General features: G+C 54.6%; 1 protein-coding gene across 2 annotated transcripts in view; it reads left to right on the top strand.

The window, feature by feature from the left end:
• Nucleotides 1-220: 220 nt before the first annotated feature.
• FBLN2 (fibulin 2) overlaps nucleotides 221-23,643 on the top strand; it is a 90,038-nt gene continuing 66,615 nt past the window's right edge. For both annotated transcript variants that reach the window (XM_007985303.3, XM_007985300.3), the window contains exon 1: nucleotides 221-321. The gene's annotated coding sequence lies outside the window, so the exon portion shown is untranslated. The remainder of the gene's footprint in view (nucleotides 322-23,643) is intronic.

The raw sequence follows: 23,643 nt of genomic DNA, 5'->3' as shown, positions 1-23,643 counted from the left end.
GCCAGGTCTGGTACTCAGAGGTTAGGCTGGGCGCAGGGAGGGTGAGGGCTCCGCAGCGAGCGCGCCGGGCGGCCTGTAGGAGTCGGGTCTGCGCGTCTGGGCTCTCAGCTAGCTGCGCCGGCCCGGCCCCCTCCCCGGCGAGCGGCCGAGACCCCGCCCCGGAGGCGGAGGCGGAGTCAGTGGAGGGGGCCGGGGACCGGTTGGTCCCGCCCCTCGCGCCTCCGCCCCGCCCCGCGCGCACACAGCCGGGGGCCGCCCGGGCTCTCGACGCGCCGACGGCCGGGCGGACGGACGGACGGACGCCGAGCGCAGAGCCCCGCGGTGAGTGCACGCGGCCCCTCCCGCCCGGACTCATCCCCGTCGGTCCGCGCCTCGCAGCTCAGGACTCGGGGGCGCTCGGACGCTCCGACGGCTCAGCGGACCCTCGGACGCGCCCAGCGGGCTGCCCGCACCTCCTCCCGCTCCGCCGGTCCGACCGGGTCTCGCTCTCCCGGTCCTAGCGCGGGAACGGCCCGCGAGCGCCGCGACCCAATGTACAGATGCGGGCACAGAGGCCGGTGCGGGCTGGGGGCCGGGTGTCCGAGGGCGGGTTCCCCCAACCCCGGGTCCGCAGCTTCCTCTGCTCTGGGTCTCCCTTCTCCCCCAGGGCCAGCTCCCACCAGTCATCCCCCGGTCCCACTGCTCACCCCCACCCGGACCGCAGGACCCCGCCGCCCCTCCGGTTCAGAGAGCTGGGTCAACACCCTCAGGGAAAGAAGACTAGAGTCCCTGGTCTAACACTACCCCCTCCGTCACCTCCAAGTCACACTCACCGCCACACACGCACTCACACCAGCAGAAGTTTCTGCACACTCTGTGTTGGTGCACCCACCCTCCCTGTCACCCCATCCTCCCTCTCCCAGCCCCATGCTCACCCCGCCCCCCCAGCTCCCCCAGGCCAGAATCTCTGACATTCATCTCACGTCCGCTTAGCACACAATGCTCCACACACGTGCCTTGCACACTGGCACCCCTCCGAGGCATGCCTCTCTTAGCAGGCAGTTGTGTCTCTGATAAACACATGTGCCCTTACTGCCCTCTGACACGCACACACGTCTGCCACACAGGGGTGGCCATCACACGAATATCTCCATCATATGTATCACACATGTGTCTCTCACATGCATGTGCTCCTCAAATACCTGGAATCACAAACATTGGGAGTGCCACACACACTGTGAGTCTCACACACGAGTCACAGACCCCCACGACTTCACAGTCCCAGCCCCCTGGCACTCCATGGGCAGTCCTCCCCTGTCCTGGGGGGTGGGGAGCCGATTTTGAAGGAGGGAGGTGGTTGCTTCTGGTGGAGGCTGCTTATCATGGGACCTGGCTGTGGGGATCATGGGGGTGGCTCAGCCTCAGGCTGGGCCTGACTCCTCACCTCCCTGTGTCCTCTCTCCCTTCCCCTGCTCCAGTCTCCCAAATACGGGTGCTCTCCCTCCCTTTTTTGCTGCCAAAAGGAGTTGCCCATATCAGCTTTGCAGTGATCACTTGGGCCAGTCCCAAGCTGGCCTGAGCCAGCAGGCATCCCCTGACAGGCCAAAAAGAGAAAAAGGGAAGTGGATGGTTTGGGTGCTTGTGTCTACCCTGATGCCCCTGAGGTGTTGGTCTGGGCCCTTCCAGAGGGAGCCCTGATGAATTGGGTGGCAGCTGAGAAGTGTTCCCTCGGCCTGGCATGGATTGGGAGCCGGTGTGTGTTTGTGGCTGATAGGGGCTCTGGGCCTTAACTTCCCTATGTGCAAAATGGGGTGAAGACTCCGCAGCAGGAGGAAGAGAGTGAGCGAGCTACTCCCCTGGGGTGCACCCTTGACTTCCCGCCCTTCCCTCCTGCAGCTGAGCTGTGTGATGGGGGTGAGCAGGGGATGAAGTCAAAGAATCTTATTCCGGAGGCACAAACCTGCCAACCCCGGCTGTGGCTGGCCCTGCATGTTTTGTTTGGCTCTCGCCATGTTATTATTATTTTAAAAAATTAATTAGCTGCCAGCATTTACAAATTGGCAGTTTTCACGTAAAAGTCCGGATTTCCGTCTTCTCTTGGAAAAATCACGAGGTCTGGTAGTTCAGGACCTGCATCCCCTGGCTGGTGCTGCCCGCTCCCAGCTCAGGGGATGGGGTAGGGGCGCTGTTAGGTCCCTGTCCCCACCTGGCCCTCTTACACCTTCTCAGTTCCTGCCTGGCCTGTGTGGCCTTTGTGCGGCTGTGACTGCTGCATGCATTGGGCTGATTTTGCTCCATTGCCTGCCTCAAGCATAGGCCCAGGCTGGTCCTCCATGCATGGCTGGGGAAGCCCTGGGCAGGCCTCCTACCCTTCAAGGCCTTAGTCATTGGAGCAATGAGTGGCACCCAGGGCCCTGGGCCACAGGGCATCCTTGTGATGGTGGCAGACACTTCCTACTAGGCTGTGGGGGACAGTGGTTTGGGGACCCCATGAAGCAAGAGCTCATGCCAGACAGCATTCTCCGAGGCACACTTTGTTCATCGCTTTTCTTCCCAGAGCCTGCCACCCCTCCTGCAGGGTGAAACTCTTGCCCCTATTTAAGAGATGGGGAAGGGGAGGCTGAGAAAGGGCCTCCCAGCAGGCAAAGGGGAGAGCTGGGGATCAGCCCAGGATCTTCTCCCTCCAAAGCAAAGCTCTTTGCCCCTCTCAGTGAGCCACTAGTGAGTGGGAGGACTTGGTCTCCTTGGCCCTGGCGGGAGTGCCCTGAGCCCATCCACACCTGACATGAAGTAGGTGCTTCATAAATGCTTGGGGCCTGCTGATGGTAAGTGAAACTGTGTTCTCTGCAGCAAATTTGGGCCTAAGGTGATTCCACAGCCACTTACATCACCTTTGACACTTTTCATCTGCTGTAAAACCTGGCCCAGGATACCTACTTGGGTCTTGATGATCACATTCACCGTGACCCTATCACCACCAGGTGGAGGCCACTGAGTCCTGGGTGAGTCCAGGAGGTCCTGGGACCATCACGGTGTGTCCTGTTGGACACCACATGCAGTGTTTGCTTTGCATTTAGGAGCTGTGGGTGTGAGCATCTTTTCCTTAAACCCCTGGTTGGCCTAGGCACATGAGATCCTACATGGGACTGAGGGACTCAGGGCCAGTGTTAGGTAGGGGCAGCTCCCCCTCCCAGCTCATGTTCCCCTGGGTGGCTGGGTGGGCGGCATGGTGTGGGGCAGTTGCTGCATTGTTCTAGCCCAATTCCCGTGGCCCTCTGCTCTCTGCCTGCCATCTGTACGTGGCTGAATTCATGTAAACTCAAGGCCTCCTTATGTGTGGCCTCCTGGAAGTTTGCTGCCTGAATGAAGACCAGGCCTGTGTGCGGCACGTGGAACTTGAGGTGGGGGAAGCAGCCCTGGCTTCTTCCTTGTATCTCCTGGAGAGGCTGACCCTAGCTTTTTTATTTCCGTCCTGCTGGGGGAGAGGTGCTGGGCCTGGACATGCCAGGTGACATGGAGGGCCTGGGGCCAAGGCTGGTCTGTGTGTGACTGTGGTGTGCTCCTGGGTCTGGTCCTCCCTCTGCTGGGCCTCAGTCTTGCATTCTGTAAAGTGGAGGCTTCTGATGGTTTTCAGTGCTCGGGGTCTTGCTGTGGGGTGGTGGGGGGTGGGATTCTGGGACTGCTCTGCAGGAGGCAGTTGGGTGTGGGCCACCTCTCTGGCTTCCTGAACTCCCCCACCTGAAAGCCGTTCCCTGAGATACAGTTCCAACCTGGGACAGGCTTCTGGGCACTGTGTTCTCCCTGGCTCTTTGAGGCAGGAACTGCAGCTGGGGGCCTGGCTCTCCTGGGCTAAATGGGGAGTCACTTGCCCATTCCGGGCCAGGCACGGTCTGGATAGGGGGCTCACAGAGGACAATGCAGACACTGTCATTGCTCCCATGCAGTTTATATTCTAGTTGGAGTGGTGAAGTGGGGTGAGTCGAACGATTGGAGCTGTATTTAGATGCTGTCAAGGAGGTAAGGCCTGCTGGAAAGCGGCATCTAGGTGGGCAGGGAGGGCGCATTCGAGGAGGGGATTTCTGAGCTGAGCAAGGGGGGAAAGAGAGGGCAGCTTGTGCAAAAGACCTGAGGTGGAGCCTGCTTGGCATGCCAGGGACAAAGAAAGAGAGGAGGCTAGAGTGGGTGATAGAGGGGAGAATGGGGCAGAGGAGGCAGACAGGGAGTTGGAAAGCTACTGGAAAGTTTTGAGCTGGGGTGCGATGAGGTCTGATTTTCATTCTAAGACCCCTTCCCTAGCTGTGAGGTCGAGAGGCTTTGTGCCTCAGTGGAGAGATGTTGGCAGGACTGCTAGGCTGCCTGCTCCCCTGTACCAGGCCGTGTGCTGGGGACAGGCCTCACTTTGAGAAGCTACAGGTAGGTGGGGGAGGTCAGCCTGTCCATAGGTGCTGAGTTACGGGGTGATGCATGCTGCTTCAACAGATGATGGCTCATCCTCACAGGGAGTATTATACAGCTGCAAAAAATGACTATGCTCTCGATGGAAAGGTCTTCAAGATCTGTTATGAGAAGAAAGCAAGGTGTTGACTGGTGTATAAAGTGTGCCACCTCTTGTGTAAAATTGGGATATAAATTCACATCCACTTGTATGTGCATCAGCAAATCAGGAGCTAGTTTCAGTAGTTCCCTGTGGTCACCTGGGGTTGGGGGGACAAGGGTGAAAGGGGAGGTGAGACTTCCCACCTCATGACCTGTTATATTTTCTGGTTTTTAGGCTGTGTCACTGTGTCGCCTGTTCACATTACATGAAATTAAAAAGTAGTTGGTGGTTGAATGTTCATTTGTGAGTTTTAAGTGAAAATGTTTAAGATGGTTTTAAATTCCCTGTGTTACTGACCTTGTTGAACAGACTTCTTCCTGGTGTGATATATGAAAGTTTCCATTGTGATCAAAATTATATGTTACCAAAGTCACATTTTGCAGTTTGGCCAGTGGACAAAAGAAAAAACCCCATCCATTGTCCCTCCCGCCTTGCCTTCACCTCTCTTCCTGTGGGTGTTTCCTTCTGTGGAGCCGACTGCAGGCTCTTTCTGCGGGAGCATCACTGCATTTAACATTCTGTCGGAGCCTGTTTTCTCAATCTGTCCCACTGCCCCAGGGTTTGGTGACAGGTCTGGGCCCCAGGGGGCAGGGAGCAGCCAGGTGCAGGGAAGTCCCTTTTTGGCATTCTGCAAGGTTCCAGTCCAGCTCTGCTACTCACATACTGTGTTCCCTTGGGGCCAGTGTGTCACATCTCAGGTCTCAGGTTCCTCTTCTGTGAAGTGGGTGTCAAACTCCCTAGCTCTCAGGGTGGTTGGAAAAAGGAAAAGAGGAAGTGAGGCTGGGTCTGGTGGCTCACGCCTGCAATCCTAGCCCTTTGGGAGGCCAATGCAGGAGGATCACTTGAGGCCAGGAGTTCAAGATCAGCCTGAGCAACAAAGTGAGGCCTCATCTCTACAAAAAATATAAAATTAGCTGGGTGGTATGCGCTTGTAGTCCCAACTACTTGGGAGGCTGAGGCGGGAGGATCACTTGAGCCCAGGAGTCTGAGGCTGCAGTGAGCTGTGACCACGCCACTGCACTCCAGCCTGAGAGAAGGGACGAGGTCCTGTCTTTAAAAAAAAAAAAAAAGGAGGGGTCGGGCATGGTGGCTCACGCCTGTAATCCCAGCACTTTGGGAGACCGAGGCGGGCAGATCTCAAGATCAAGAGATGGAGACCATCCTGGCCAACATGGCGAAACCCCATCTCTACTAAAAATACAAAAATTAGCTGGGTGTTGTGGTGCACACCTGTAGTCCTAGCTACTTGAGAGACTGAGGCAGGAGAATTACTTGAACCCAGGAGGTGGAGGTTGCAGTGAGCCGAGATGATGCCACTGCACTCCAGCCTGGCGACAGAGCGAGACTCCATCTCAAAAAACAAACAAACAAACAAACAAAAAAAACAAGGAGGAAATGAGAGCACAAGTTCCTTTATTCTGTAGGTGTTTATTGACCACCTGCTGGGTGATGGGGACTGTTCTGAGTGCTGGGGGTAAAGCAGTGACCAAGACAATGTCCTCTACCCCCACAGAGCTGGCTCCCACAGGGAGACTCAGATGGGAAACACACTGATTCACACTGTAGTGTCCTTGCTGACCCTGTGTGCGAGGAGGGGTGGAGACGCTGGTCCAGGACAGGGACTGGAATTGGGGCTGTTTTAGGTAAAGTGTCAGTGGGGGTCAGGACCCAGCCCTGGATGTTGCTGAGGGGAGGGACATTAGGACTGAGGATACAGCAGGTGCAGGTGATTGGGTGTGATGAGGAACTGCTGGTGGATTCTGGTTTGGGGAGGGGTGGGGTCTAATTGAGATCCTAAAGGTCCCTTCCCCTGCACTGCTGCTGGCAGGGAGCAGGCTGGAGGGCAGCTGTGGGGATCCATGCAACAGTGTCCAGGTGAGCGAAGTTGGGGCTTGGATTAGGGCGGTGGCAGCATTGGAGGTGAGAGGTAGTCAGATTTGGACTGACTTTGCAGGTGGGGCTGCCAGATTTCTTGATGGATTGGAAGTGGAGTGAGTGAAAGGGGAGGCCAGGGTGAGGCCGGCCGTCCTGCCCCATGGTGGACACAAACACCATGCGTGGCTTCTGGTCCTTAGCAGCCCTCTGTCATCCAGTTTCCTTCCCTAGATCCCCGAGTGTGGGTGGTGCAGGTGTCCCTGTGGTTGCAGGCAGCTCTGCCTCCAGGGCTCCTTCTGAATGCTGGGGCTGCAGAGGTCTACCCTCCCAATAGACCAGACAGAGGGGCTGCTCCTGTATGCTACAGGGGCAGAGGGGACCACAGGGCTGTGCCTCCAGCCAGGCATTATGGGGTGGTGGGGATCAGTGGGTTTGTGACTTCACCTCGGGAGGGCCAGGAGCCTGACTGGGTATTGTGTGGGGAGGGAGAAAGCCAGGGAGGGGCCCCGTGGAGTTGGCATTCCTGCTTTAGCAGCTCTATGAAACCCTTTGCCCGGGAGTGTGCCCCGGGCCTTGGATTCTCTTCATCACCCCACAGTGCTGGCAGTAGCCTCTGGTGTAGGCCAATGCTGTGCCAGGGGCTGGTGCACAGAGGAGCGGAACACAGGGCCCCTTCTAAGGTCATCCCCAGGGGCACCTGCATGGGTTGTTCTGAAATGCTTTGTCGGGACCATCCTGGAGGAGAACGCTGAAGCCGTGGGAGCTGGGGAGGCATCTAGCTGAGCCTGGGTGGTCAGGGAGGGCTTCCTGGAGAAGGTGGTGCAGACACTGTGATATGAAAGTAGAAGGGTGAGGGGCACCTGGGGACAGGAGAAAGCCTGGCTTCTTTCAGAATGGGGGCTTGGAGGAAGAGTGGAAAGTAAGGCTGGCGAGGCAGACTAGACCCTGAAAACAGGTCCTCCAGTCCTGGTCTGCAACAGGCAGCCTCAGGGTGTTCCGAGCAGAGGAGGTGCGGCCAGACCGTGAGGTTGAAGGGTCCCTCTGCAGTCCAGGTGTAGGGGTGGGTCTGGAGAGGGCAAGGCGGCAGGTGGGAGGCCTGTGAGAGTGACAGGGCCGGGAAACTGAGGCTCAGAGGGGGGCGTGCTTGCTTGCAGTCGCATAGCGACTGAGGAGGAAGAGCTGGGACGGGAGCCAGCTCCGTCCACCTCCAGGTCCTGCCTGGCGAGCTGCCCTCGCATACGGGGCACCGCTGCACGCCCACACCACACAGTTGCCTCCTCTGGGCACGTCCTTTCCCAGGGCCCCTCGTGGGTCAGCCGTGCGTCATTTTGTGCCATTGTCTTCAGTTATTGGAATTTGGAAACGTTGCAGAAATGCCTCTCTCTCTCCTCATATATGGAGATTGTTGCAAAGCAAGTGCTGGTTTGGGGAAAGGTTATTTCCTTCCTCCAGGGCAGGGAGCCCGGCTTTCCTGAGAGGGGCTGTATTGTAGGCAGCCAGTGCGTCCCTCCCAGGTCTGTGTGCTGGTAAGGAAGTGGTGCCACCCACCTGTGCCAGGCCAGGGATGTGGGGGGCAGCACCTACGTGCTCAGACAGACCCTGCCGGTCCCAGGCCTCACACCTTGTGGGGTCTCTGGTTGCTCTTCTGTGAATCAGGGGCACCCCCCGGGCTCTGCTGACATTGTTGCCCACGAAGAGCCTGAAACGGGAGGAGGTCTCTGAAGTGTGATGAGGCCCAGCTGGGTGCATGGGGAGCTCTGTGGGCATTGAGTACTGCCTGGGCCTGAGCCCCCAGAGCCCGCGTCATGAGGGGTTTGTCTCCCAGCCTTAGCTTCTCCATCCGGAAAATGGGCCTGGTGGTAGGGGCCCCCAGTAGGGTTGGTGTGAAGGCTGAAGGATAAATGGAGAGCCCCAGGCCCACTTTGGGGAGGCAGACAGCGCTGCTGGCCGTAGCTGGTTCTTGAGTGTGGCTGAGTGCAGCCACCCATGTCTCCTGTGGCTTCTGTCTTCTGGCCACGGAGACACCATCACCTGGGTTGGGGCCAGCCCTTGGGCTTGTGATCGGGGACCCCAGTGCTTGATAAGCCTCCCAGAGTTCTTCCCTCCTTAGCCTGGGACCCCCATCCTGGCCTTGAATTCCCAGCCCTGACCTTGGTCCTGAGTTGAGCTTTTAGATGATCCAGAAAATTCTGTTCTTAGAGTCTCCTCAAAATGAAAACACATAGTCAAAAAACATTGATGAGCACGCATGCGCGTGCCCGCACACACATGTTCTCTCTTTGTCTCTTGTCTGTCTCTGAAGATCCTGCTCGTCACTGTGGTTTCTTAGATAACTTCCCTAGTCCCCGGAGTGGAGACACTCACTGTCCTTGTGGTGGTTGGTGTTGGCTAAGCATCTCAGTGTCCTCCCTCATCTCTGTTCCCCTGCATGGCTGTGGAAACAAATTTCACTGCTTTGGCCCATGGGCATCCCAGGGGCCCTGATGGCTGTTGTCTGATAATGGGGCTGGTAGAGGCAGAGGGCTTATATGGGGACCTGTGCACTTTCTTGGGGAATAAGCCAGAGGGTGTCAGCTTCCTTTCTGACAGAGTGAGGATGAGCTTCACTACTGTATTTTCGGCTGCATTCTCCTACCTCCTCTCATTGATATCATACTTAATAACTTAATGTTATTTAAAAAAAATCACTTCTCTGTTTTGCTTGTACTTACTTTTTTTTTTTTTTTTTTTTTTTTTTAAAGACTGAATCTCACTCTGTCGCCCAGGCTGGAGTGCAGTGGTGTGATTCCAGCTCACTGCAACCTCTGCCTCCCAGGTTCCAGTGATTTTCCTGCCTCAGCCTCCCAAGTAGCTGGGACTACAGGTGCGCGCCACCACACTGGGTTAATTTTGTATTTTTAGTAGAGATGGGGTTTCACCATGTTGGTCAGGCTGGTCTCAAACTCCTGACCTCAGGTGATCCACCCGTCTTGCCCTCCCAAAGTGCTGAAATTACAGGCGTGAGCCACCGCACCTGGCTGCTTATACTTACTTTTAAAGGAAACCTTTGATCACAACTGTAGATAGAAATCAGGATCACTTGCCCTAAACCAGCAATACCCATAAAAATAAATATAGCACTAAAAATACAGTGCTTAACATCCTAGCCACCTTGTATTCCCTGCCACAGCCTTGAGCCCGAGTGAGTGTTGCCCGGTTTTTATTTATTTATTTTTATTTTTATTTAATTAATTTATTTTTTTGAGATGGAGTCTCGCTCTGTCTCCCAGGCTGGAGTGCAGTGGCACAATCTCAGCTCACTGCAAGCTCCGCCTCCTGGGTTCACGCCATTCTCCTGCCTCAGCCTCCCGAGTGGCTGGGACTACAGGCGCCCGCTGCCACGCCCGGCCAATTTTTTGTATTTTTAGTAGAGACGGGGTTTCACTGTGTTAGCCAGGATGGTCTCGATCTCTTGGCCTCGTGATCTGCCCACCTTGGCCTCCCCAAGTGCTGGGATTACAGGCGTGAGCCACCGTGCCCAGTGCCCTGGTTGTTAAAAAGAACCGTTGACAAGCATCTGAGAGGTGTGGGAGGCACACCCATTCTGCCCAGAGACGGTCTCTGATAGTCGGATTGGTTCAGAGGGAGTTGCGGGGACATTTCCTCACCACAGGACCACCAAGCCTTGGTGCTTGTCCCTGAAATCAGCTGTCCCTGCACAGTCATCTCTAGCCCTACTGGGAAAGGCCCCTGTGGCTGGGCATGGCATACCTCACATCTCCTGGGGCTGCCTTGGTGTGTTTCGTGCTGGGCTGGGGTCAATGGAGGAGGCCCCAGGCCTCTAGCAGGAATGTCTTCTCTGAGACCAAGTCTCTGGCTCTCAGGGAGTGGCCATGTCCTCTGTGTCCCCAGCTCCATGCCCTAAGACTGTCCTAGTGGGTTCCGGCTGCTGCAACAAATGTCACAGATGAGTCGGGGAGGGGATTGAAGATGGACATTTATTTCTCAGTTGTGGAGGCCGGAAGTCTAAGCCCTAGATTTCATTCCTGGTGAGAGTTTTCTTCCCGGTATGCACATGGCTACCTTCTTGCTGTGTCCTCATGTGGTGGGGGGCGGGGAGTGGTGGCGGGAAAGAGAGAGAGAGAAGGGAAGAGAAGGAGGGAGGGAGGGAGAGCGAGTGAGCCCTGGTCTTTCTTCCTGTAAGGACACTAATCCACACATGGGGGCTCCACCCATGTGACCTCATCTAAATCTCCTACTGGGGGGCCCTACCTCCTGATACCATCCCACCGGGGTCAGGGCTTTGACATAGGAATGTGGGGAGGACACAGATGTTCAGCCTGTAACAGACTGGTTTAATGAACTGCCGAGGATGGAAACGCTGTAACACCAGCTGCTGGTCCCTGAATGGTCACCCTGTGACCCCAAGGCAGGGTGTGGTGGGGTAGCCGTGGCTTCCTGTACATGGGATGGGAGGAGTGACCCCTCCTTGGCCCTAGACGTTGGAGTTCCCAGGGGCTGGTTGGGCATCAGCACATGACACGGTAGCCCACCTGTGACCTGGGCTTGGTCCCCCACAGTGACTTCAGAAGTTGGCTTGCCCATTGCTGGAAGCAGGGGCCCCTTTGCATAGGCTTCTCTGTGTCTGAGGCTACTCAAGAGACGTAGGGGCCCCACTCCATCCGCATGGAAGGACTAGTGATCTGTCAGCCGTGGGTCAAGCTGTGGCCACCAGGACTCCCTCACGCCCCATCTTTCTTTTGTCTCTGCCTTTCTCTGTGAGCCTGCCTGATTCTCTCGAAATGATGCCCACCACATGGCAGGAAATGTGCCCACCTTCAGAACTTGCTGTTTCTTCCCCTGCAGGTGGTCTGTGTTTTCTTTTATTTCCACTTCAAGAGCTCAAGGAGGGGCCGGGCGCGGTGGCTCAAGCCTGTAATCCCAGCACTTTGGGAGGCAGAGACGGGCGGATCACAAAGTCAGGAGATCGAGACCATCCTGGCTAACACGGTGAAACCCCGTCTCTACTAAAAAATACAAAAAAAAACTAGCCGGGCGAGGTGGCGGGCGCCTGTAGTCCCAGCTACTCGGGAGGCTGAGGCAGGAGAATGACGTAAACCTGGGAGGCGGAGCTTGCAGTGAGCTGAGATCTGGCCACTGCGACCAGCCCAGCCTGGGAAGAACATCTGCCCTGGGCCAGTCAGCTGTGGCTGGGGAGGGTCAGGGGGTCATGTGTTGATGTGGCCCCAGGCGCATGTCTGGAGCCATTCCCTGAGCCTGGGGACTGAGCGAGGCAGCCTGCTGCCCTAGGAGGGCTCTAGTCTACTGCAGATATACAGTTTTATAACCCCAGCAACTCAGACATTTTGGGGTTAAGTCAGCCATGAATACAAGAAGGTGTTTCTTCTTTCTTTGTTGTCACAACGTCAGGATAATTTTGGTTACAGGTGATAGAAAGTACAATTTCAGCAAAAAAGTCACAGAACTAAAAAAGTACAGGATGTAGCTTCAGGCATAGCTATATCCAGGGCCTCTGCAGACGCCATCAGGACCGGGTCTCCGTCTCTTGCTCTGCTGTTCTCTGTGTTGCATACTCCCAGGCAGGCTCTGCCATGTGGTGGTTAGGTGCCCCAGCAGCTCCAGGCTCAGAAGCTCTGGAGCAAGGCAGCCCCCTCCCAGGAGCATCAGCGTGGGCCGTGTGACTGTTATGACCTGTCACCGTGGATGGGGCAGGGAGACCTCTCATTGGCCATCCAGCAGTCCGCCTAGCCTGAAGTGTGAGAGGGGGTTCCCCAGAGGAAAAAGATGTGATTAGACCCATTGCGCAGATGAAAGCATTGCTGCTCAGAGGGTCACATGCTCCGAGGTGCCCAACAACCTAGTGGCAGGGCTGGGTTCAAATTGGAGCTCCAATCTCTGGGAGTCCAGAGCTTGGTCCTGCTGGCTGTCTCTCTTGGCTTTGGCAGCAGGGGCTGACTGCCTTGGAGGCCTCCAAGGCTCTTGAGCCTGACGGTTATACCACAGACTGGGCCAGACACCGCTGTTGGTTACACACCGGCCGCCTCACTGGCAGCCCTGAGAAATTCCTAAATTTCAGGGCCGTGCAAATAAATTGGGCACAGCAAAGGCCTGAGGGAGTCACAGAGGAGACTGGGCTGCTCGCTCCCCTGGCTGCTGCCTCCTTCCAGATGCTGTGGTGACCGAGGGAGCCTGGGTCTGCCATAGGCCGGCCCTGCCTGCCTGTCTGCATAGGCTGTCTGTCTCTGGCTGTCTGCTTGACTTTCGGTCTGTGCTTCTCTCCATCTCTCCGTCTTGCTCTCTTTCTGTCTCCCTGGTGGATCTCTTTCCTTGTCTCTGTCAGTCTCTGTGTCTCTTTCTGCCTGTCTCTTGCTGGCCCCACTCCCCCTACCTGGTCACCCAAGTCTAGGATCTTAGCCCTTTGTGAGACTAAAAGGCAGACGCAGGAGTGAAAGTGCTTCTGTATGGAGGGTGGACACGCGCCTTGGTTGTTTAAGTCACTTAGCCAGTGACTAGCCAGGTGACTTCAGGGAAGCCTTTTCTGTTTCTGAAGGCCCTTCTGGGATAAATGTTTGTGATACTCACATTCATAACTCATGCCATCCTTTGTGCCAGCCCTGTGCTAGGGCCATACGGATTAATTAATCTACCCCTCTCCACTTACCCACCCATCCGTATACCCACACACCTATCCGTTCACTCACCCACCCATCCACCCACCCACCCACCCACTTTTTTAGCCATCCATCCATCCATCCACCCACCCATCCATCTACCTACATACGCCACCCTCGGGGCTTGGCCTTAAAGCTTGGGGTGGGATTTGGGTGTTCAGGGTTCTGGGAGAGTTTCAGGAGAGAGGGCATCGCAGATTGAGATAATGATAAGAGAAAGATGGGGGTTGGGAACCAGAGAGTGTTTTCCAGTTTAGCAGGGGTTGGGTGTGTGGAAGACAACAGAGGGGAATGGGTTAGGAAAGCTAGGTGGGGTTAGATGGTGAAGGGCTTTGAATGTTTCTGTTAGGAGCTTTTTCTTTATCTTTGGGCCACAGATCTTCAGCTGGGGGTCTGTGAGTGGACTCCAGGGAGTCTATGAAACTCCCTCACACAGCAGTTTTAGGTATGTGCCCATGTATCTATTAAGGCTTTTGGTTGCAAGGGACAGAAAACCTGGCCCAAGTTAGCTTAATCAAAAGGAATTCATGTCATTGTGAAGTTCAGCTTTTCAGTTAGCTTCAGGCACAGCTGCATCCAGGTGCCGGGCAGCAATCACTATGACCCTGTTTCTCTTTGTTGGATTTTTTGGCTTTTATGTGTTTTATGACTAGGTGCCAGCCTCTGACGGTCTCCACTTGATGACAAGATGGCTTCAGGTACCCTTGATGTTAAATCATCTTTAGTCTAATACAGTAGGAAAGAGAGAAGCCATTTGCCCAGTGTTTCACCTGAGGTGGGTCTTATAGGCTCCAATTGTGCTACTGTCCATCTCTGAGTCAGGCACTGTTGCGAGGGGGAATGGGAAGTGCTGATTGGAGCTCCAGCAGGGTGATGGGGGCACAGAACGAAATCTAGGGGCTGTTCTTGGAAAGAGGCTGAGTATGTGCCAGGTGGTCAGAAACCACCCGGCATCGCTGCAGAGCTTGGTTCATTATGGGCCTTTTTTTGGTGGAGCTGGGTGTGTGTTATCCATAGCTTTTTCCACTTTCTCCGGGGGGCCAGAGCTGATAGAGAACCATTCAGGGTTTGGAGCAGGGATGAGAGGTGATGAGCGGTCCCTGGAGGCAGGATCTCGGTCCAGGGGCAGACCACGTGGAGGATGCCTGGGGATCTTAGGACTCCCCCCACCCCGGGGGGGCAAGGGTGTGCCTCCTTTTAGGGTCGGGTGGAGGGTGTGTGGAGCGCCAGGTGGGGAGGGCGGTGAGCTCAGCTTTGGCCGTGGGCAGCCTCATTTCTCATCGCTCCCACCCTGGGAGTGTTTCCTCTTTGCAGAGGAGTAACTTGTGGGGAAGGAAAATACCAGCTCTCTTCAATGCCAAAAGCAACATTTTCTTTTCTCAAAGGTTGATTAAAAGTCACGGACATTAATCTTTGTAATTTTTCACCTGCTTATGTTGGTAATGAGATTAGTGATTGTGTATGTAGGGTCAGCTCTTACCTAAAATTGAAGGAGCTTTTTATTCATTTCTTGTTTTTTCTTGTTTTAGGGAGGAGAGGGAAGGGAGGAGAGAAAACTCTGGCTGTTCCACTTGAAGGATTATTTTTCCCAGGGTTCTCATGAGCTCACCCTGTTGAAGGAAGGCCCCAGTAACCAGTGAGCGTGTGAGGAGCACGGGACACCTGGCACCCTAAGCCCCACCTGCGGCCCATGGCTTGGTCTGTACTTCACATGCAGGGCTTGCCCTGGACCTGTCGTCTCCCTCCTTCTCCTTGGGGGTCTCACACCACCCATCTAGCCTCACCTGCTCAACAGAAAGGACCACAGACCTCTCCTCATCCTCCTGGCCCGGTAGCCCTTTCCTCGCAGCCAAGCTTCTGGTCTTTTTGTACATCATGCTATTATTAAGACATTTGCCCATGAGGAAATGAAGGCAACTGTAGTTTTCAAGATTGAAGCCAATTTGATCACTTTGCTTTGATAATTTGTGAATTTCAAATCACTCCCCTTCTTTCCGTTTCTCCTGCCAATACCTTCTCTGGCTTTTGTTTCCTTTTTCTGGATTACTGCAATGGTACTTTTTAATTTTTTAAAAAAAGTCTCTCTCTCTGTCTTTTAGTTATGGGGTTTTGCTCTGTTACCCAGACTGGAGTGCAGTGGTGTGATTACAGCTCAATGCAGCCTCCAACTCCTGGGCTCAAGTAATCCTCCCACCTCAGCCTCCCAGCTAGCTAGATACAAAGTTTCTTTGAAGGGGAAGAAAACACACACATATAAAAGAGTACCTAAAAGTCGGTGTAGGATGGTAGAGGAAATTCTTGGATAACCACCACCTGGGCAAAGCAAGAGGACACTGCCTGTCCCCATAGGTCCTCCGATTTCCCTTACTGGCCGCTAGACTCTGAGGGTGACAACTCCTGCTTGACTTTCTAGTTCTGGTTCCTACATTTGCAGTCCCTGAATGATATAGCTAAGATTTTACCAGGTTTTGTACTTTATATGACTGGAATCTGTCTCAGATTTCTCAAAAGGGGTGTCTACAGTTTGTTCTTCAATTCCCAGTGTGCTGTGACCTAGTGGTGGCCCTGCCACTCTGTTGGGACAACATCCACTAAATGTACCAGATGTTTTGCCAAGGTCCCTGGGCCCTGGATGCAGTGACTGACTGAATGCCCCCTCCTTGGCATCTCTTCTTCCTTGATGTGCATGTCCCCCTCCCCAACCTCTATCATTTTTCTTTGTGCTGCTCACTTCCCAGCGACCACTCTCTTCCTTGTTCGCTGTGTGCTAGCTGCAGTGTGTCAGGCTGGCTCCTGCCTCAGGGCATTTGCACATACTGTTAGTATGTTGGAATACTAACAACATATGTTGGAATACCGTTCCCCAGATCTTTGCATGGCCACCACATTTTTGCATGATACCACCAAGTAGGTGTCGGCTGAAATGTTGCCTCCGAGGCCTCCTCGTTTGACCATTATTGCCAAAGGAGCATGCAGTCTGTCTCTGTCGCAACGCCCTCATTTCTTCCCCCCATCAGAATGTTGGCTGCATGCGGGTAGGACTTTCTCTCATCTTGTTCACTGCCACATCCCAGCATCTGCAGTGGGCTGGCCAGTAACAACTGTTTGGTGAATAACTGCAAACTAAAGGACTCTAGCTCTACTTTCTCGGCCAGACAGACCTGTTCAAATCCCCACAGCTTTTACGATTTATGTGGCCTTGGACAGATCATTTACTCTGTCTGGGCCTCAGTTTCCTCATTTTTAGGTGTTAAATGGTTAAGAAAAATAAATATCCCTGGAAACTCGCAGTCCAGTGATTGGCATTGTGTTGGCACTGAGGAAGTGATAGTTAGACACGAACTTGATTAACTGCTAAAATTCCTACTTAATGCTTTGTGCCAAGAACAAGTTTATTTTTCCCCAGTGAACTAGATGACTTCCTCTTATCAGAGAAGGAGCACCGGGTCACCCTCTAATTTCCCTTTTGGCCTGGCTGCCAGGAAGCATACTGCTAAGGGGAGGTCTCAGGAGCAGCCCTTATTTCCTGTCCATCTTCAGTGCAGTTCTTCTTCCTTTTCTTCTCCCTGTTCTTTCTTTATTTACGTTTGGCTCTACAGTGCATGTGTGTGATTATTGTCTTTTGTTTTGGTAAAATATATGTAACATGAAGTTTACTTTTTTTTTTTTTTTTTTTTTTTGTGACGGAGTCTTGCTCTGTCGCCCAGGCTGGAGTGCAGTGGAGCGATCTTGGCTCACTGCAACCTCCACCTCCTGGGTTCAAGCAATTCTCATGCCTCAGCCTCCCGAGTAGCTAGAATTATAGATACATGCCACCACACCTGGATAATTTTTGTATTTTTAGTAGAGACGGAGTTTCACCATGTTGGCCAGGATGGCCTCAATCTCCTGACCTCGTGATCTGCTCGCCTCGGCCTCCCATAGTGCTGGGATTGCAGGCCGTGCCTGGCTGAAATTTACCATTTTAACCTTTTTAAGTGCACAGCTCAGTGGCATTATGGAAATTCACATTGTTGTGCAACCATTACCGCTATCTATTTGCGGAACTTTTTCATTATCCTGAACAGAAATTCTGTCCTTATTAAGCAGGAACGCCTCCTGCTTCCCACTTCCAGTCCCTGGACCCATCATTCTACTTTCTGTCTCTGAATTTGATGACTCTAGATATCTCATAGAAATGGAATCACACAGGATTTGTCCTTTGGTATCTGGTTTATTCACCTAGCACAGTGTCCTCAGGGTTCATCTGTGTTGCAGCGTGGGTCAGAATCCTGTCAAGGCTGATAGTGTTCCATTGTATGAAATATTTTGTTCATCCATCCATCCATTGATGGTCACTTGGGTTGATCCGTGTCACTCGAGTATATCATGAATAACAGTGTAGTGAACTTGGATGTGCCAATATTATTTTTAAAAAATTATTTTCTGGGCCTCAGGTGGTCTCAGGCCCACTTATAAATTAAGGGTAGATTTTTGGACAGTTTCTAGGACCAGGCTGTCTTGCCTGCCTCTGCCTGGTGTGTGTCTGTGTGTCTGTGCTCAGTAAACTCCATGGCCACTGTGGGTGGCCACCCAGGTCTCTCACCTGGAGGTACACATGTCTCCCAGCGGCCACAGGTGCTGGCTGCTGATGGCTCACACCTGTGCCTTCTCCAGGCACCTGCCCTTTGCTGGCAGGTGTCACTTCCCCATGAGGTGCCTGGGAGGTCACTCTCCATGGTCTTTGGCCAGTGACTGATATGCCTCTGAGTGGGATGAGACCGGGGCGCCCCCCACACTGCATGGCTTCTCATGGGTCTCTGGACTCCAGCTGAGATGCAGCCTTGCCCAGCTCCCCCTGGCTCTGCCTGCTTTCCTTTGCCCTTCTCCTGAGAGCTCTCCCCCGACAGACCATGCCCTCAAGAGTCCCTGCCTTGGACTCTGCTTCTGCAGAGCCCAGTCTAAGACAGTGTGCAGCTCACATATCCCTCTGAGCACTGTGGGTCTTGCATTACTGTGGGTGTTGGGTTGGACTCTGATGCAGCTGACCTACTGAGGCTGACTACACCATGTGGCTAGGGGTGGTCTCCTTGGAAGAGGGCGAGAACTCCCAGCATCTACCACGTATAGAAGAGGAAGGTCCTAATCTAGGAAACCAAGCTATTCTGGAGGCGACCCTGGGGCGGGGTGGTTGGAGGGGCAGGGGCTCCCACCTCATCCAGGCCTCTCTCCTCCTGGTGTGGTCAAGAGACGCTCCGGCCTTGGAGTGTTCAGGCTGGTAGAGATGACCCAGGGAGCCCAATGATGCCAGTGGGAAGGGAGTGTGCATCCCGATTAGTCCAGGGAAGCCCTGTTGCTGGGCCCCACAGCTTCATTGTCAGATGTCCTGACATTAGTTGTCATCTTGAATTAATTATCAGTGGATAATATTGGCAGCTAATTTAGAAAGCACCGTGTGGGCCCCACAAACGCATCTGTGTGTGGACAGGCTGGGGGGCTGGTTTGTGTCTGCTCTCTGCTTGGACTTGGGCCCGGGGCAGCCGTGTGGGCGGAGCCAGTGGGCCAGGTGGTACTGATTCCGGGTTTCTTTGTCACTGTCTTGTCTGTGAGTGTCTTGTGTGTTTATTTCCCTGCTGTCATCCTCAGCTGTTTGCAAGTCCCAGTGTTTTGATATAGCTGCTTATTAGTTTTTAAAAGAGATCCCCTGCAAATATTTAAAAAATTTTAAAGCCATACTGGCACCAACCTGAGACTTCGTTCTTATCTATAGTTGCCTGATCAAATGGAGGTTGCCCAGTTAAGTTGGAATTTCAGATAAGTGACGGATGTATCCCAAATACTGTACAGGACATCTTTAAATGCTAGACAGTTTTCCAGCATTTCTCTGAAATGCCTGTGCACATCCCAGATCTGTATTTGCTGGATCTCATCAGAGCCAGAAGGGTCAGAACTGGAGGTGAGAAGACCTTTCCTTCCTGATCCAGTGTCATATCCTGTGGCCTGTGTACCCACTAAGGTGGGACCCCACTTTCCACAGTGGCGACACTGGAGATGTCCCCCCGAGTTGGCCTTGACCTTCCATTGTCCTTGCCAGCCCAGAGAGGTTTCATCTGGGGCCTGCTGTGGATGAATGTGGAGGTTAATTTATCTAAGGAAGCAGTGTCGCTTTACTATAGGATGTGTGTTTGTTTTTGTGGTAGGTTGGGGCCCTTCCCTGGATAGCAGAGCGAAGAGCTTGTGGCCAGGTGAGAGAGGCAGCTGGGGCCTGAGCCACATCCTGAGGCACTTCTGCCTCTGATGTGCCAGAGCCCTCCCTCCCCATTCTGACTGCCCCGGGTGCCTTGTGGGGACTCAGCAGGTCTCCAGGGGGCTCACACTGTGTGCTGAGTCACCTGTCCCTGCTGGACACTCCCTGGGGAAGACCCTGGCTGAATGTCTCCCCGCTCCCACACTGCCCTGTGCACATTCAAGTGATGGCCCTGAGTACGTAACCCCAGGTGTGAACCCTGCTGCCGCTTTAGAATACCCTGGTCCCCCAACCCACAGCAGGGATTTGATCAACAAAGACTAAAGCTGTGGTAGCCCCACCCGCCGCTGGTCCTGTCTGGAGCCTGCTCTTGTGTCTCCACTCCAGCGGCAAAGCCGTGCTCACAGTGCTGGATGCACTCCCACATGCTAAGTGCTGAGTGCCACTTCATAGTAGCTTGACATCCTCATTGTCACCTAAATGCCCATTGTCGTTTTGGCTCTTCCTATGAAGAATGGGCCGCCAAATACAGAGGAATGGCTAGGCGCAGAGGCACATGCTTGTGATCCCAGCACTCTGGGAGACGAGACAGGGCGATTGCTTGGGAGTTTGAGACCAGTCTGGGCAGCAGAGCAAGATCCTGTTTCCTGCCTATTTTTTAATGCCATGATTTATATTACACGCATGATGATACGTAAAGCATGCATCCTTTAAAAATGCCAACAGTTGCCAACGCTCACCCCTCCTAGGGGTACAGCCTGAGGCCAGCCTGGACAGTGACTGGCCTGGTGTCCTCCACCTGCCAACCTTTCCGGTCCCCAGATGGCAGCCCGGTGACCACCAGGGCCAGGTGGACCTGGTACAGCCTTCTCTGAGTCGCACACTGGGCGTCAGAAGCACAGGGTCATGGAGTGCATGTGCTGAATTCTCCCATGAGTACTACCTTGCAGAGAGGTTGCTCCAGGTGACACTTCGGCCGGTGGCATAAGAATGATAGTAACACCACTCTGCTAGTGTTTGCCTTCCTGATGGGCGCAAGGGAGAGACTGCAGTGGTTTTACTTTGCATCTTGCTGGTTTTTGCGTCCCCACCCGGGAGGGCTGGCTTGCTGTAGTGTGACTGCCTGGCAGGCCACCACATTCTGTCCCAGGGGCTTTGTTTGCTGGCCGGGCTCTGACTGCTGGGACTGCCCCTGACTGCTGGGACTGCCCCCACAGGGAGGTCAGGCCTCCTTCCCCACCCCGTCTCCAGGGGTTTCTCTTTTCAGGTTGGTGAGGGGTGGGGGCTGTCTGCAGAGGCTGGGGCTGTGAGTAAACTCAGTTGGAGCTCCCAGGAGGGGCATGTTTGATTCTGTGACCCTGCAGTGTAGAGACTGTGCCCTCCTACTTCTCTCTTGTATGAGTGTCCCCAGCCCTGCTTGCTGATTTCTGGTGATAGGGAGCTCCCTCCTGCCCAGCAGCCTGGTCTGTCCCTGCCCTGGAGGGAGCGTTCTCCATTTGGAGCTGACATCTGCCATCTCTTCCATGCCCCCACCTCCCACCCCACACATACACGCTCCATTGGGAACAACTGTGGAGGTGTGAGGACAGTGGGGTCTGCTTTTCTCCCAGGTGAGCCACCCCAAGGGGCCTGGGCCCCCTCCCGCACGTGGGCCACTCCCTCTCAACACATCCCAGATAGTCCTTTCCCCTCCTGAGTGGACAGCCTTCGGCAGCACCAGGGTACCCTGAGCTACATGCATTTGGGGGGGCCCAGACGACATGGGGAACCTGGGAGCTCACACCCCATGTGATATCTCAGGGTGGCCAGAGCTCTGTGGCGTGAAACAGGAGTCGGAAACCTGAATTTTTATGTGAACATTTTCAATTTATGCATGCTGATAACCAATTTAAAATGAGAAACCCACTGTGTGGGCCAAACAAAATGCACTTGTGGGCCAGAGAATGCTGGTGGGCCCCCGACCATGACCTGAGGTGTGGTAGAATATGTTCACTGTGTCGATGCAGAACCAGGGCTCAGCGAGGGCAAGGGCTGTGCCTAGGGTTGCGCAATAGATGTGGAGAATGTAGAGTCAGGCTTGGGCCTGATGTTCTTTATGATTGCCCTGGGCCTGGAGCGGGGAGATGGGCAAGCCTGAGGTTTGGGATTGCTTGAGCATGGACAGAATGTGATGCCGGGCACCCAGGAGGCCGAGGGGCCAGGCCACCTTGGGGGCTGTGCCGGTGAGCAGAGCAAGGGGACAGACTTGGTGGACTGGGTGGTGGGGCAGGGTGGGCTGGGCAGGAAGTTCGTCTGCAGGAAGTTCCTCTGGAAGAAGTTCTAGGACAGCCCTGTGTCCTGTGGCCAGGGTACTGTCCTCTCAGGACGCAATGTTCATACCTAGGTGTGTGATGCATTGGAAGGCAGGAGGGCAGGGAGCTTGGGTCAGTTCACCAAAGATTTCCTTTTGTTTTGAGACGGGGTCTCACTCTGTTGCCCAGGATGGAGTGCAGTGGCACGATCTCGACTCACTGCAAGCTCCATCTCCGGGTTCAAGCAGTTCTCCTGCCTCAGCCTCCCGAGTTGCTGGGATTACAGGTGCGTGCCATCATGCCTAGCTAATTTTTATATTTCTGGTAGAGATGGAGTTTCACCATGTTGACCAGGTCTCGAACTCCTGACCTCAAGTGGTCCACCTGTCTTGACCTCCCAAGTGCTGGGATTACAGGCGTGAGCCACCTCGCCTGGCCAAAGATTTCCTTTCCTAAAAGGCACTGTCAGCTGGCACAGTGGCTCATGCCTGTAATCCCAGCACTGTAGGAAGCTGAGGTGGGAGGATCTCTTGAGGTCAAGAGTTCAAGACCAACCTGGGCAACACAGTGAGACCCCTGTTAAAGAAAAAAATTAGCTGGGTGTAGTGGCGTGTACCTGTAGTTCCACCTACTCAGAAGGCTGAGGTGGGAAGATGGCTTGAGCTCGGGAGGTTGAGGCTGCAATGAGCTATGATCACACAACTGTGCTCTAGCCTGGACAACAGAGTGAGACCCTGCCTCTAAAAACAAACACGGAAAGGAACTGTTGAGAGTGGACCTGAGGACCTCTCCCTTGCAGTCTGGAGGGCCCTTACTTTTGCTGACTGGGATTAAAGGCCCTGATTCTCCCAGGGACCCACTCCTAATGTCAGTGGCTTTATGGAGTCCTCCAGTCTCCTGAGGTGGCATCTCAGTGTGAGGGCAGGGTCAGCCCTCGAAGCCCCAAAGGCTCCCCAAAGACCGGCCCTGAGCCTGGTCTGGGCATGGGCTTCCATCTCCCCGCCCGTCCATGGACCTCCACCGCAGCCTTCCCTGCCTCAGTCACACAGCTCCCCCTTCCAGGCGCTCCTGGACTTCTCTCTTCTGTCCACTGCATCCTATCCATCAGCAAATCCTGTGGGTCCTACCTTCAGAATAGATCCCCTGTGCCACTGACTCCTGCTTCTCTTCGCTCACTGCCCTGGGCTCTCTCACCTGCTCCCTGCTGGCTCCCCTGCAGTAGGCAGCTGGGTGGGTCCCTTGCACTGGAGAGTCCCAGGCTCTAGCACTTGCAGGCACACCCAGAGGCCCTCACAGCAGGCCGTAAGCCCATTGCTCCGCAGTTACCACCCTTGTGCTGGCGTGGCTCAGCCCTAGCGGCCCTCTCTGTCCCTCACCTGCCTGCTGCTGGTCTGGCCTCAGCCCCTTGGCCCTGCCATTCCCTGCCTGACGCCCTCCTCAGAGAAGCCCTCCTCTTCCACCAGGCTGAGGCAGGCTCCCCCGACACTGCCACGGACACTGCCGCGTCTCCTTGATTCCCTTCGTTTATTTCATCATGGGGCTCGTGCCTGCCTGGCGTTCAGTTCTCTACAGATCTGCTCTTGGGTTTATTATCTGCCTCCACCTCTGAGGGTGTCAGTGCTGGGAGGATGCTGGGAACCTGTCTTGCTGGCTGATAAACCCCCAGTTCCTAGAGGGGCTGGGCACAGAGGAGGCGTTCCTTCAGAGATGGGGCCAGCCTGGGGACCACTGCTGTGGCGATGAGCCCCATTGTCCCTCTGTCACTGCCCTGTGGGGCTGGGCTTTAGGCTGGGAGTTGGAGAAGGAGCTCTTGCCTGTGACTTTGGGGAGCAAGCTGTCTAGAAGAGGCAGGCATGGCCACTGGGTCACAAGTGGGGCTACAGGCACCAGGGACTTGGGCCAGGGTGGAGGAGGGAGGAGGCATGAGGATTGGTGAAAAGGTGGCATTTGAGTGGCTTGTGCAAGATGAGAGAAGAGATCCCTTGGGGAAGTTTAGGCGTAAGG

The sequence above is a fragment of the Chlorocebus sabaeus genome, chromosome 22 (genome assembly GCF_047675955.1).
Source record: "Chlorocebus sabaeus isolate Y175 chromosome 22, mChlSab1.0.hap1, whole genome shotgun sequence".
In the NCBI taxonomy this organism is placed as follows: Eukaryota; Metazoa; Chordata; class Mammalia; order Primates; family Cercopithecidae; genus Chlorocebus; species Chlorocebus sabaeus.
Note: the sequence above shows the minus strand (reverse complement) of the source record. Positions and strands in the feature narration are given on the sequence as shown.